We start from the raw sequence: 12,928 nt of genomic DNA, 5'->3' as shown, positions 1-12,928 counted from the left end.
TTATAAGAAAGATCAGCATCCCCATTTATTTTCCAACAGGGAAACTGAGGATTGGGGATGAAACGGAGGCCCCACAGCTATTAGTCAGCAGAGGAAGACCCAAACCCAGGCATTCCAGCTGCAGAGATTCCCCCAAGTGCCTTATTGGCTCTGCGCCGTGCTCTGTGGAAGATGCGCCTGGCATTGGGATTTGGGTAGAGGATGTGGCATAAAGTCATGAGTTACAGGGGATGGAGTTGGGATTTCTGAGGGTTTCCCTGGGACTTGTCCCTCAGTGCATGTTCCAGAAGGAGAGTTGTTTCAAGTGGCTAACTCAAGGGTCTTGACTGCTTGAATGGTGACTTGTATTCACACAGGATCCACTGTGTTAGTAGTCACTACAGCCAAGACTGGGACAACCAGCTTCTGGTTAGAAACGTGCATGTGGGAAGGACTAGATGCACCCACTGATGGGGGGGGGGCAGGTCCAGGGGCAGTGACAGAGTAGTGGCCACGCAGGTGAGTCTATGCAACTAGGAGGTGCTCAGCAACATGAAGAATGTGGGCTGAGGCTTGGCTGGTCATATTGGGCCTAAGAAGATGGTTGCTGGCAGACATTCTCTGCAGTTGGCTGCCTAATGATTGGTCCTGTAGCCCTGACTCTAGTCTGGCTCAGTCTGAAGGGAAGAGTTTTCTAGAATCCCGACATCTCTGTTTTCAAATTTGACGTCAAAGGAACTTGTAGTAGTCTATATCTGTGTGTGTTTCTTTTTCTTTTTGTCCCCCTGCAAAACTTATTATTTAGGAAGACTTCCTGCCTTAAGCAAGGATATCAGAACCTGCAAGTTTTGCCACTGCCTGATTCCCTGGTGTGACTTACAGACTATGTGGTTTAATCAGACGGTGTGGTTGATAGCAGTAACTACGGCTGTTATCTAGAATTGAAGAAGTGCATTTTTAAACAGCTTTGCACAATAAATATGGTAGAAACTGGTACCTCTTCATCTCCTTCTTTGCTTTCCCCATTCCTACTTCAAGTAGGGAATCGGGTTTTGGTAAAACTGGTGAAAGGGGTACATTACCATCCTAAGATGTTTTAATTCTGGTGAAAATACAATAAGGCAACGGTTTACCTGTCTTGTAGGGCTCCGAATGTCAGCCAGTTGCTGTGATGTGTGCCGTGATTTCCACTAATTTCTACTATGGCTAGAAAAAAGAACAATCTAAAGAGTTGACCTTTCAAAAGCGTTATTGAGAAACCAAAGCAAAAAAAAAAAAAGGTCACTGTGTCACAGGAAGATGGCAAATGTAATTCCAAGCTGCATCCTGAAACCAAAACAGAGACAATCAAGACATGTGATACCCCAAGAAGTGAGCAGACCAGGAAGAGTAGAAGAATGTATTATACCTGAAGTGCAAGGAAAGTCAGTTTTAACACCAGCTTTGGGATCTTGAGGCAAAGGAGGGAGTGAAAATAAATAGCTGTTGGGTAAACAAAAATAGTAGACTCAATGTCTACCATTGAGTGTTTTGGGACCATCTAAATTCATCCTTTCTTCTGTGGAACAGTCTTGATTTTTTTTTTTACACTTTTGGGCTCTGTTTTCCAAGGAGGTGTAATATCCACCCCCAGATTCAGGGGTAGACACTTGATCCAAACCAGGAAACAGAATATGTATTCTCAGGCATTTCCTGAAACAGTCACGAATGGGAGGTTGCACAGCTGCCCAGTTATAAGCCTGGGGCTGCTGTTGGCCATCTTTTCCACCACAGTGAGAGAGTTTGCCTGAAAATGAAGTCAACACAGAGGAAAGCAGAGTCTAGGGACACAGAGACAAAATCCTTATGATATCATGTTAGCACCTGGATCCTGCTGTACCTGAAGCCATCACCCTGGATTCTCAGACTTATAAACCAATATTTCACTCCTTTTGCTTAAAGGAGTTTTAGTTATAATTCTTCCCTCTGCAATTCATATAAATTTGCATTTACTCCCTTGATACCATAAGAAGTTTCATAACTAAAAGTGATTTTTTTTTTGTTTCTGAACCAGAATCACCCAGACTTACCAGGAAGCAAATGTTTAAAGTTCCAGGGACCAGCAAACTTTCTTTGAAAGTGCTGGATAGTAAATATTTTAAGTTTTGTGGGCCAAGAGACTAGGCTGAGGATATATGGAGACTTATGTAGCCATTTAAAATGTAACAACTTATAAAATGTAAAAACCATTCTTAGCTTGATGGCAGAAAGAAAAAAAGAAAGGGTGGGGGAAAAGAAGAAAGAAAGAGAAAGAAAGAAAGAAAGAAAGAAAGAAAGAAAGAAAGAAAGAAAGAAAGAAAGAAAGAAAGAAAGAAAGGAAGAAGAAAGAAAGAGAAAAGGAAAGAAGAAAGAAAGAAAGAGAAAGAAAGAAAGAAAGAAAGAAAGAAAGAAAGAAAGAAAGAAAGAAGAGACGGAATGAAAAAAAAAGAAAAAAGTCAGCTCCCCGAGTTAGCCTGAAGGCCCAGTAACAACAACAAAAATGACACATCTTACTTTGAACATTCTTTCTGTTTCTGTCTCTTAGAAGAAAGAGGTAATTTTATTTTCATCCTGTAAGACTCAGCACAAATATCCTCACCATGGAGCTACCTGTAACTTCCCAGGCTGGGTCTTTGCTCCCTCTTTTGTGCTCAGACTCCGCCATGCTCGTAACCTTTATCTTATTCCTTCATACATTTTGACATTTAAAAATTCAGACATTACAAAATGATAGAAAAATATCAAAATGAGCACTTGTGTAAAACCAAGCGTGTCAGTTGGAGTTGATGTATTACTAATATATCCGATGCCCATTTTAGACCCTTCCTCAAACCCATTACTGCTCTCCTCTGCAGGTACCTACAGCCTAGAGTTTGGCACCTGTCATTCTTTTGAATTTCATTATAATTTTACACTATCTGCAATTATTCTTATACATATGTGAGTATAACATTGTTAAATATGTTTAAAACTTTATGTAAAATATATGGGTTCTTCTAAAATTGGCTTATTTTCCCTTTCCTTTTTTCCACCTCAGGATTGTGTCTGTGAGTCATCAAAGTTGATTTATGTAGCTCTAGTTCATTAACTTTTACTGCTCTATTGAAATACATTTGATGAATATACCACAATCTGTCTATTTTCCTGTTGATGGACAGCTAGGTTGCTTCCAAATTTTTTCACATGCAAAAATGTGCTGCTCTGAAAACATTTTCCTACATCCTTTTGTACATCTGTGAGGGTATCTATATAGTGTGTATATGTGTGTGTACATATATGTACATATACACACACACATATATGCAGGAGAGGAAATTGGTTGCTTGTAGGTTATCCACATCTTCAAATATTCTAGATTACTGTATTGCTCCCTAACGTATACAATTTCCCCTCCTACTAGCAGTCTGTAAGAGTGCTATTCCTTATGAAAATTTGGTGTTGTCAAAAAATTTTATTTTTTAATGGAGAATTGCAAACACATAAGTTGACAAAACAGTATAATAGACCCTATGTGTCCATCATTCAGTTCCTAGAGTTATCATCTCACATCTAATATCGCTTCATTTGTTCTTTTATCCACCATATATCTCTATCATCTATCATTTTAAAGCAAACCTCAAGCATAAGTATCACCACCATTTAATCTTTATTACATTAGAATTGTAAGAAGTATTTTAAAGAATAACGACAGTAGCATTACCACAGCTTAAAAAATACTTTCTTAATAGTACATTTCCAACAGTGCCATGAGGATAGCACAGGATTTTTTAATTGTTTTAACCACTATCAGATCAAATCAGCATATCGCCATTGGTTGATACATCTCTTACATCTTTTTTAGCTAGAGATTCCCTTTCCATTTTTTTTTGTTTCCCCTTCTGTGTTTGTTTTATTAAGAAAGTAGGTGGTTTTTCCTGTAGAATTTCCCATAGGCTAAATTTTGCTGATTGCCCCTTCATGATGTCTTGTGACACATTCCTGTAAATTGCTAGCTCATTCTATAGTCTAAAGGATTGGTGTTGTGTTTTTCCATCACAATGTCTGGTTGTCTCACTTTTTTTATTTTAGTAGTTGATGTTGAATCTCTAGATTCATTGATTCATTTGGTGTTGCAAAATACTGCATTCTGATTCTCTCATCCCTCCTTAATTGACTAGCTGGAATACTTTAAAATATCCCTTCCTCTACTATTAACTTATTTAGTGATAGGGTTTGCATAGTAAAGATGAGATAAAGAGAACTCATTGCACCATTTACCAGTTCTTGAAAAATGACATGGTTTACAGCCATCCTTCAACGACAACTTGTAAATTTATTTTTTGTATTATCTTTTATGTATAATGATAAAAAATGTATAAAAGCTCATGAATTCAACTATATTTGATGGATTTCAATGCATTCTACTTCTTGTTCTTTATAATGCTCCAAGATTTCTCAATTTTGGGTGATGGGACCTTCTTGAATTGGATCCTCAGTGCCTTTGACAGTTTTGATATCTTCCTTGATACCTACTGTGACATGATATTCCATGTATTACCTTGTATTTATCTTTGTCCCACCTGGAATCATCCATGTCCCCCAAGGTGTTCTGGCTTCTTTTAGTGGAAAGTGGTATTTGGAATCCAAAATCTGGGCATTGAAAATTAAGATATTTTAATTCTTATTAATCTGATGAGTATATAATGGTGTGAATGTATAAAACCTCACTGTGGTTTTAATTGGCACTACCCAAATGATTATTTAGGTTAAGTGTTTCTATGAGTATTTTTACCACTTACATTTCTTCTTCCACAAATTGTCGATTCATATCGATTGTTCTTTTTGTTTCATCAGACTATAGTCTTTCTTATTCATTTTGGGAAGTTCTTTATATATTCTATATACCTGTCCTTTGCTGGCTATATTTGCTTCAAAAAAACTTCTCCCGGGGTACCTTGGTGGCTCAGATGGTTAAGTGTCTGCCTTCGGTTCATTTCATGATCCTGGAATCCCAGGATCAAGCCCCTTTCCTGCTCCGCAGGAAGTCTGCTTCTCCCTCTGCCCCTCATCCTACTCATGGTCTCTCACTCTCTCTCTATCTCAAATAAATAAATAAAATCTTAAAAAAAAAAAAAACGTGTCCCAACATGTACCTTATCTTTCTTTCTTTTTTTTTTTTGTACCTTATCTTTCTATTGTTGCTATACTCTCTTTAGTTAAGAGAGTTTCTTAATTTTAATGCAGTTAAATATATTTTTTGTTTCTCTTATGGTTTATACTTTTTTGTATCTTGAAGAAGTCCTTCCCAAAAAAGTCCTAAGTGGAGGTCTGAGAAGACTTGAAGACCCTCTCCTGAATGAAATAACTATAACTGGTAAAAATTATGAAAATAACAATGATTTAAAGTTTTCAGTTCCTAGTAAAGAAAGAAATATTTATTTCAGAAAGTCTACAAAGTATTGATAAGAAAAGTAGGAATCTGTGGTACCAGAGGCATGGTTTTCTCTTCCTTATATCCTTTCTGAGCTTGACATGACGAAGCACTACTCTAGTTGGGTTTGATCAAGAAGATAAGGGTCACTGTCCCACCAGTTCTCAGTGAAGGGATACTGTGTTTCTGCAACAAGAGCAAGCCACCAGGGTTTGTTCTCCCCTTTCCACCTCCATGTAGCAGAGAAAAATTTCCAGGTGAGTGTGACCAAGAGGTAAGGGCTCCCTTCCTTTAACCAGGCCCAAGTTGCAGGGCAGAGGGTTTAGGTCAAGAGTACTAATTGCTCTGATCACCCTTGCCTAAGCATGATTGTAAAGCAAAAGTTCCATGCTTGAGGAAGCAAGAAATGCCAGGGGCAACTGCTTCCACCCAACACCATGCTCATGAGGCAGAAGTGTCACTCAAGAGAGGCATAGCCACTGTCTCCATCCATACCCTCACAACAGTGGCTTTGGAATTTTGCTCAGTTGAAGAAGCAGATTGTAAGAACAAAGAACTACCTCCAAAGCTCTCCCCAAGGGAACTTACTTTATTTGGAACAGAATGTGGGAAAGTTCAAGACTAGAGTACTCTTGATGATAAGCAATTAAGAGAGGGCTGGTGGCTCCATGAGAGCATCACCTAAACTGTAGGCCAGCTTGTTCACTAGAAAAAAACAGGGAAAGAGATAGCTAAGTAGAGCCACCCTAGGGTTAAAACAAACCTCAACAACTTGCTTTCGAAAACCACTCTTATCAAAGGCTTTTATTTAATTAGATCAAACAATGGGGCAATTTAAACTCTAGGGTATATTAAAAAAAAAAAAAACAACAATAGAGCAATTAGTGTGCAATTCATGAAACCTAAACAGCTGGGTGTGATACCAAGAGAGACAGCTTAACAGAGAAACTGAGAAAGAGGCAGCCATAAAGCCCTGCTAAAATTGCCACAATCCCAGGGTGACATCAGCATGCATTAGGTTGAGTCCCCTGATGAGCAATATCCAAAGCTTCACACTTCAGGGAGCACTAAGGTCTACCAAAATAGTCTCTGCAAGTAGGTAAATGAATTAATGATCAAACAAAATTATCTAAGAAGGGACTGTATTCATAAGCCTCAAACTCTAAACACTCTATCAATAAATACATTTGTTTTTCTTTCTTTTGGCTTCTTTCTAAGATATAAAATTATATAAAGTAATAATTATAGCAAGATATTGTTGGGAGGAAGAATTGGCACTCAGAGTTGCTACAATTTATTATCTAAAATGTCCAGTTTTCAACAAAAAGTATGAGGCATAAAAAGGAAGAAGAATGTGTGAACCATACAACAGAAACACCTGTGAGAGAGGGCCAAGATGTTGGACTTAGCAGACCAAGACTTCAAAGCAGTTATTAAAAATTCGTAAAGGGGGGCACCTGGGTGGCTCAGTACTTAAGTGTCTGCCTTTTGCTCAGCTTGTGATCTCAGGGTCCTGGGATGGAGCCTCACATGGGGCTCCCTGCTCAGCAGGGAGTCTGTTTCTCCCTCTTCTCCCTGTTCTCTCTCTCTCTCTCTCTCTCTTTCTCTTTCTCTCATGCATGTGAATGCACACACTCTCTCTCTCTCAAATAAATAAATAAAATCTTTTAAAATTTTTCAAAAAAGGGTATCTGGGTGGCTGTTAGTTAAGTGGCTGACTCTTGATTTTGGCTCAGGTAATGATCTCGGGTCCTGAGATGGAACCCTGCATCGGCCTCCATGTGGAGCCTGCTTTGGGATCCTCTCTCTTCCCTCCCCTCTACCCGATTTGTGCACTCTTTCTCTCTCTCTAAAAATTAATAAGTAAGTCTTAAAAAAAATTCAAAGAACTGAAAGAAACCATGCTTCCGGAAGTAAGGGAAGGTATGATGACAATATCTTGACAAATAGAGAATATTAATAAATATAAATAAGTTATGTGTAAAAAAAAGGAGTGAACCATATGGAAATTCTGGAGTGGATAAGTACAATGACATAAATGAAATATTTACCAGAAGGACCCAAGAGTGTATTTGAATGGGGAGAATAGATATCAGGCCTGACAATTGTTAGAGACTTTGCAATACAAAGAAGAGAGAAAAATGAATAAAGAAAAATGAAGAGCATCTCAGAGAAATGTGGGACACCAGCAAGCTCACCAACATACATCGAATAAAACTACTGGACAGAGGAGAGAGAAGGAATGAGCCGAAAATACATCCAAATAAATAATGGTTGAAAACCTACCAGGGAAGTAAAGCATTCCAACTCTACCCAGCTCCTGTGAAAGTCCCATTAGCAATGTTTTCACTCATGTTTAACAAATATGTTCAGCTCATTTTATGTTTATTGATCTATTTCAGCTTCTTCCTACCACCTTAATTGTGCTGCTTTTAAAAAAATTTTCTTTTAAATGTTTCTTTTAAAAAATGTTTCTTTTAAAAATTTTTTCTGGCTGATTTCAGATTGATTCTTTTGTTGTTGCATTTTCTTCTCTACTCACTTCTCTACTCACTTCTATACACTGTTTCTTCTGTTAAATGGTTACTCCTAAATTTTACCATTGCATACTAAGCTTAATAATGTCTAAGAACAGGAAATAATTCTGCCCTTCTTCTGAACAGTTTGAATATTTTAACTGTAATCACCACTCTGTATCTATTCCTCTTACATTGTTAACCTATTTTTTCTTAGTTTCTATTGATTCCTTTTTTCTTTTTTCTTTTTTTTTTTTTTACAATAATTCCTTCCTTAAATTTACTCCTTTAGGGCAGCCCGGATGGCTCAGTGGTTTAGCGCTGCCTTCAACCCAAGCGTGATCCTGGAGTCCTGGAATCGAGTCCCACGTGGTGGGCTCCCTGCATGGAGCCTGCTTCTCCCTCTGCCTGTGTCTCTGCCTCTCTCTCTCTCTCTGTGTGTCTCTCATGAATAAATAAATGAAAAATCTTTTTTAAAAATTTGCTCCTTTAGATTTATTTGCAACTGTATTTGTTTTCTGTATTTTACAATTTCCTTTTGGGATTATTATTCTCATTCTAGACCAAAAGTGGGTTCTTTGGAAAAAATTAATAAACTAATAACACTAACCATAAAAAATAAAAAAGTCACAAATTACCAATAACAAAATTAAAAAGGCATCTCTTTAGATTTTCCTGATATTAAAAAGAAAATAAGAGGATATGAATACATGTATCCTAAAAATCTTGAAATTTTACTTGAAAGATTCCACTTATTGTGACATTTCAGAACACCAAAGACAAAGATAATATCTTGTTAGTATCCAGAAATAAAAGACAGATTACCTAAGAAGGAAACAATTAGATTAGTAAATCTGTCTAAACTAGACTAGAATTATATTCCTTACTAAATTATCATTGAAATTATCAGTGAAAAATAAAGATCCTTTCAGACAAAGAAAAACTAAAAGAGTTCATCACCAATAGACTCTTCCTAATGGAAGTTTAAAAGGTGTTTATGTGAGGCTTAAAAACAAGACACCAATGACCAATTAGAAGGATTAAAAAAAGAGGTACTTACTATTAGCAATACTGTGTTAGACTCTTAGAAATCTGTTAAGAAGATAGATCTCATATTAAGTGTTTTTATTGCAATAAAATATAAGTACGTATGTAAGAAGGAGTAAGAAGAAAAAGTAATAGAAGAAAATATACCAGACATGAAAAGTAGTTCGCTGATTGGGAAAGGTATTTTAACTGACACAGTATTTAAAAGGCATTCCTATAAATAACTAAATCACTTAAAAACACTCATATCAAAGAGAAAATATCATGTATAACATCATAAATCTATTTGTCAAAAGACAAAGATGGTATATTTAATTCTGATCATCACTAACTGGTATATTGTTCCAAGAAGTCCATGGATGAAGTGCGACTGTTTAGCCATGAAACTCTAAGTCAAACACATAACTATCAGCCCTTTTCTGGTTATCATTCTGAGTGTGGCCATGGGATCCCATCCTGGCCGGTGGGATCTGAAGGGCAGTGTCCAGGGTGCCTCTAGAAAAGATTTCCTCTATTATAGGATGAGTCCCATCAGACTGAGAGCACAGTGGCCTTCAGTACGCTGAGGCAGTAGGGCACAAAAGGGAAAACACCCAGAGTCTCAGTAAAATGACATCTACCAACCTGTGACCAAACTCTCCTCTGGACTGTGAATTTTATCAGATGGTAACCATGTAATGTCTTAGCCACCTTTAGTGGGGCACTCTGTTACTTACAGTCAAGAGTACCCTGGTTAATGTAACATCCCAATTGAAAAAGATATGGAAAACCAGGGACTCAGTGATGGGTGATAGGATATGATTTAAGGCATCCTCTTTAGGGAATAATTTGGCAATATCAAATGCAGTTAAAATATTTTCAGAAATGACAGAGCAATTCCAGTTCTAGGAATTTATCCCACTGTTATATCTGTGCACAAAGATATGTACACAGATTGTTCACAGAGGCGGCGGGCGGGGGGGTAGTGGAAATAAAAGACATTGGAAACAACCTAAATGCTCGTGGGTAGGAGAAAGTTTATATAAATTACTCCTTGTACAGACTACTGGATAGCCCAGGAAAGACTGATGGACAGATAAAAAACAACCTATATGTTATATTCCTTTTAAAAAGCTACACAGAAGGTATATAAAGTATATGTATAAAGCATGCTATGTTCGGAATATGCTCATACATGTGTGAACTATTTCTAGAAGGATAAAGAAGAAACTATTAAATATGATTGTCTGCAAGGAGGAGCTGGGTCACTAGATAGACCAGGTGAGAGGACTATTTGCACTGTTTACCTATCTCTTATCTTTAAAATGTGTGTGACAAGTATGCATGTTCTAGTATAATTGAGTTACTTCTCATTTTCATTAATTAATGGATAAAAGAGGCCTGAAAAGCATTATCTTTTCTTGGGAAGATGCCTGGATTAAAGAAGACTGTGCAACAGTAAAAGCCCATGATCCAGACTGGTGCTGCCCAGTTGAGGACTATGAAGAAGGGCAGCCTTGGAGCTGGACTTGAGGAGCCTGGTCCTGCAGCTCTTCCTGCTAGTGTGCAGAGGGCACTGTGCTGGTGCTGGACAAGCAAGGTGGGAGAAAACGCATGCTTGCTAGCTGGGCAGGTCGAGAGCTCAACACTTGTGACAAACTCAGAGCAGCAGAGAAAATGTCCGAGTCTCACGCTTGCCCGCTGTACACAGGACACTTAGAAATGAGGAACAGTGAGATGCAGAGCCCTAGAAAGACATTCCTTTTTTTAAAATTTTTATTTATTTATGATAGTCACACAGAGAATGAGAGAGGCAGAGACACAGGCAGAGGGAGAAGCAGGCTCCATGCACTGGGAGCCTGATGTGGGACTCGATCCCAGGTCTCCAGGATCACGCCCTGGGCCAAAGGCAGGCGCCAAACCTCTGTGCCACCCAGGGATCCCAAGAAAGACATTCCTATAAATAACTAAATCACTTAAAAACACTCATATCAAAGAGCAGAATGAGCAGAACTTCATTCCCATTCTGGTACAGTGACTTACATCCTTTGTGACCTTAGGTCCTTCATTATTTATTTTTTCCTAGAAAGAAGGATCCTAAGGATCATTTTTCTGATGATAATTATGCATGCCTAACCTACATAAACCTAAACAAAACAGGCATGTAAAGTGAAAGCAAAAGTTTCTCATACATCTTGTAATATTTCCCCTCCACTCCCGCCCTACCTTGACAATTACTGTTTTTGTTTGACAAATTTTAATGAATCTAAGCATGCCTATTCATTTAACAGAAATAGGATCCTAATATACATTGTATTTTTTCTCTGTGTGCTATATAGGCTAGGAGTCAGCAAACTTTTTCTGTAAAAGGTAAGATCATAAATATTTTAGGCTTTCTATACTATCCAGTCTCTTGTCATTACTCACCACAGCTGTTTCAGCAGGAAATCAGCTAAAGATAATATGTAATGAATGGACATAGTTGTGTTTCAATAAAACTTTATTTACAGTATAGGCAGTAGGTTGCATGTGGGCTCAGAGACGAATTTGCCAACCCCAATATACCTATATAAATCTACCTCGTCCTTCTTCTTGGATGCCTAGTACTCCACCGAATGGATGAATAAATTCCCTTAACGCATCCCTCATTGATAGACACTTACAGGCGTTTCTGTTAGGAGGCCCCGTAATCAAGCACGACTCATCCACTTGCTGGGTTAACTGATCCTCTCTCTCCGTCGCTCTGGGAACACGCTCACTGCTTCCTGTGGTGCACTGACATCTATGCCTGCTCCTTACTCTGCTGGTCTCCTTGTGCTTCCACCAGCCTAGTGACCAGCAGTCCCAAGCTGGTTTAAATGTCTGTACTTGTCCCCGCAGTAGGCAATTTAAGTAAATAGTACGCTAACCAAAGAAACAAGGACTTAAGACCTTGTCGCTGCTATAGAGTTGGTTATTTTTGAAAGACCGGATTACAGTAAATAGCTCTTAAGAAAATCTGTCAAATTAAGTAAGGGTGAAATAACTGGAATATATAGAAAACCAAGGAGCATGAGGTGGGCAGGGTACAAAAGGCCCACGTCAGCAGTTTGCAAAGGGCAGGCCATGCCGCCAGGGTGGGTGTGGGCACAGACACTGCCCTGCTTCCTCTGTCATGGGCAGACGCTGGACCGGGCAGGGAAACTGCCTTCAGTGCAACGACACCCCCCACTCCCACCTTGCCCAGACATCTTTTCCAGGTCTTGGGGGACCTATTATCTCTGATTTTTAGCTTACGTTTCAGACTCTCTGACTGTGAAAGGTTAGTAAGCATGAGATCCTGTTTCTTCTCTCAAAGGCCCGGTCCATTAACATTTAAAATAGTGCCTATGCTTGTATTTACATTTTGATATCGTTCATGCTTTATTTCTTTTGCCCACTGTCTGTTCTGTTCCCCCCAGTTTTTCTCCCAGCCAGAATCTATCTTATCTGACATTGCAAAGCAGTTAACATTGATTCTGGTGAATGGTCTACTTTGATTTTTGCTACAGGGAGATTTTAGCACAAATTCACATATATTGTTTTTGCAACAAATAGAAAAATATGTTTCACGTTCATTGTGCTGCGTGTGCCGAGCCCGCTATTTTGTAACTCACTGTCTCATCGCTTTTATTTGCTTTCTCTGTCACTGTCGATCTTTTCCTAATACTTCATCTTTTATGCAGACTCCTTCCTTGGAGCCGAATTTGGCAGTGGAGTTTGCCTAACTAATGGGGACCATATGCTCTGCAATTACACTCTTCCCAACAACATTCAGATTTGTTAGCAAATATTGGAGAAGGCAAGTCTAGAAACCGAAGCGCAAAGACTGGCAGGAATTGGCACATGCTAATAGGTAAACCTGCTCTTCCTGACCCCATGAATGAGTTCTGGTTTAGGTTGGTGTTGGCTTAGGTGGAACAGGAATTTGGTTTTGAAAGTAGCAATCCACTGGTAGATT

Source organism: Vulpes lagopus, chromosome 3, assembly GCF_018345385.1.
Source record: "Vulpes lagopus strain Blue_001 chromosome 3, ASM1834538v1, whole genome shotgun sequence".
In the NCBI taxonomy this organism is placed as follows: Eukaryota; Metazoa; Chordata; class Mammalia; order Carnivora; family Canidae; genus Vulpes; species Vulpes lagopus.
This window is presented reverse-complemented; position numbering follows the sequence as displayed.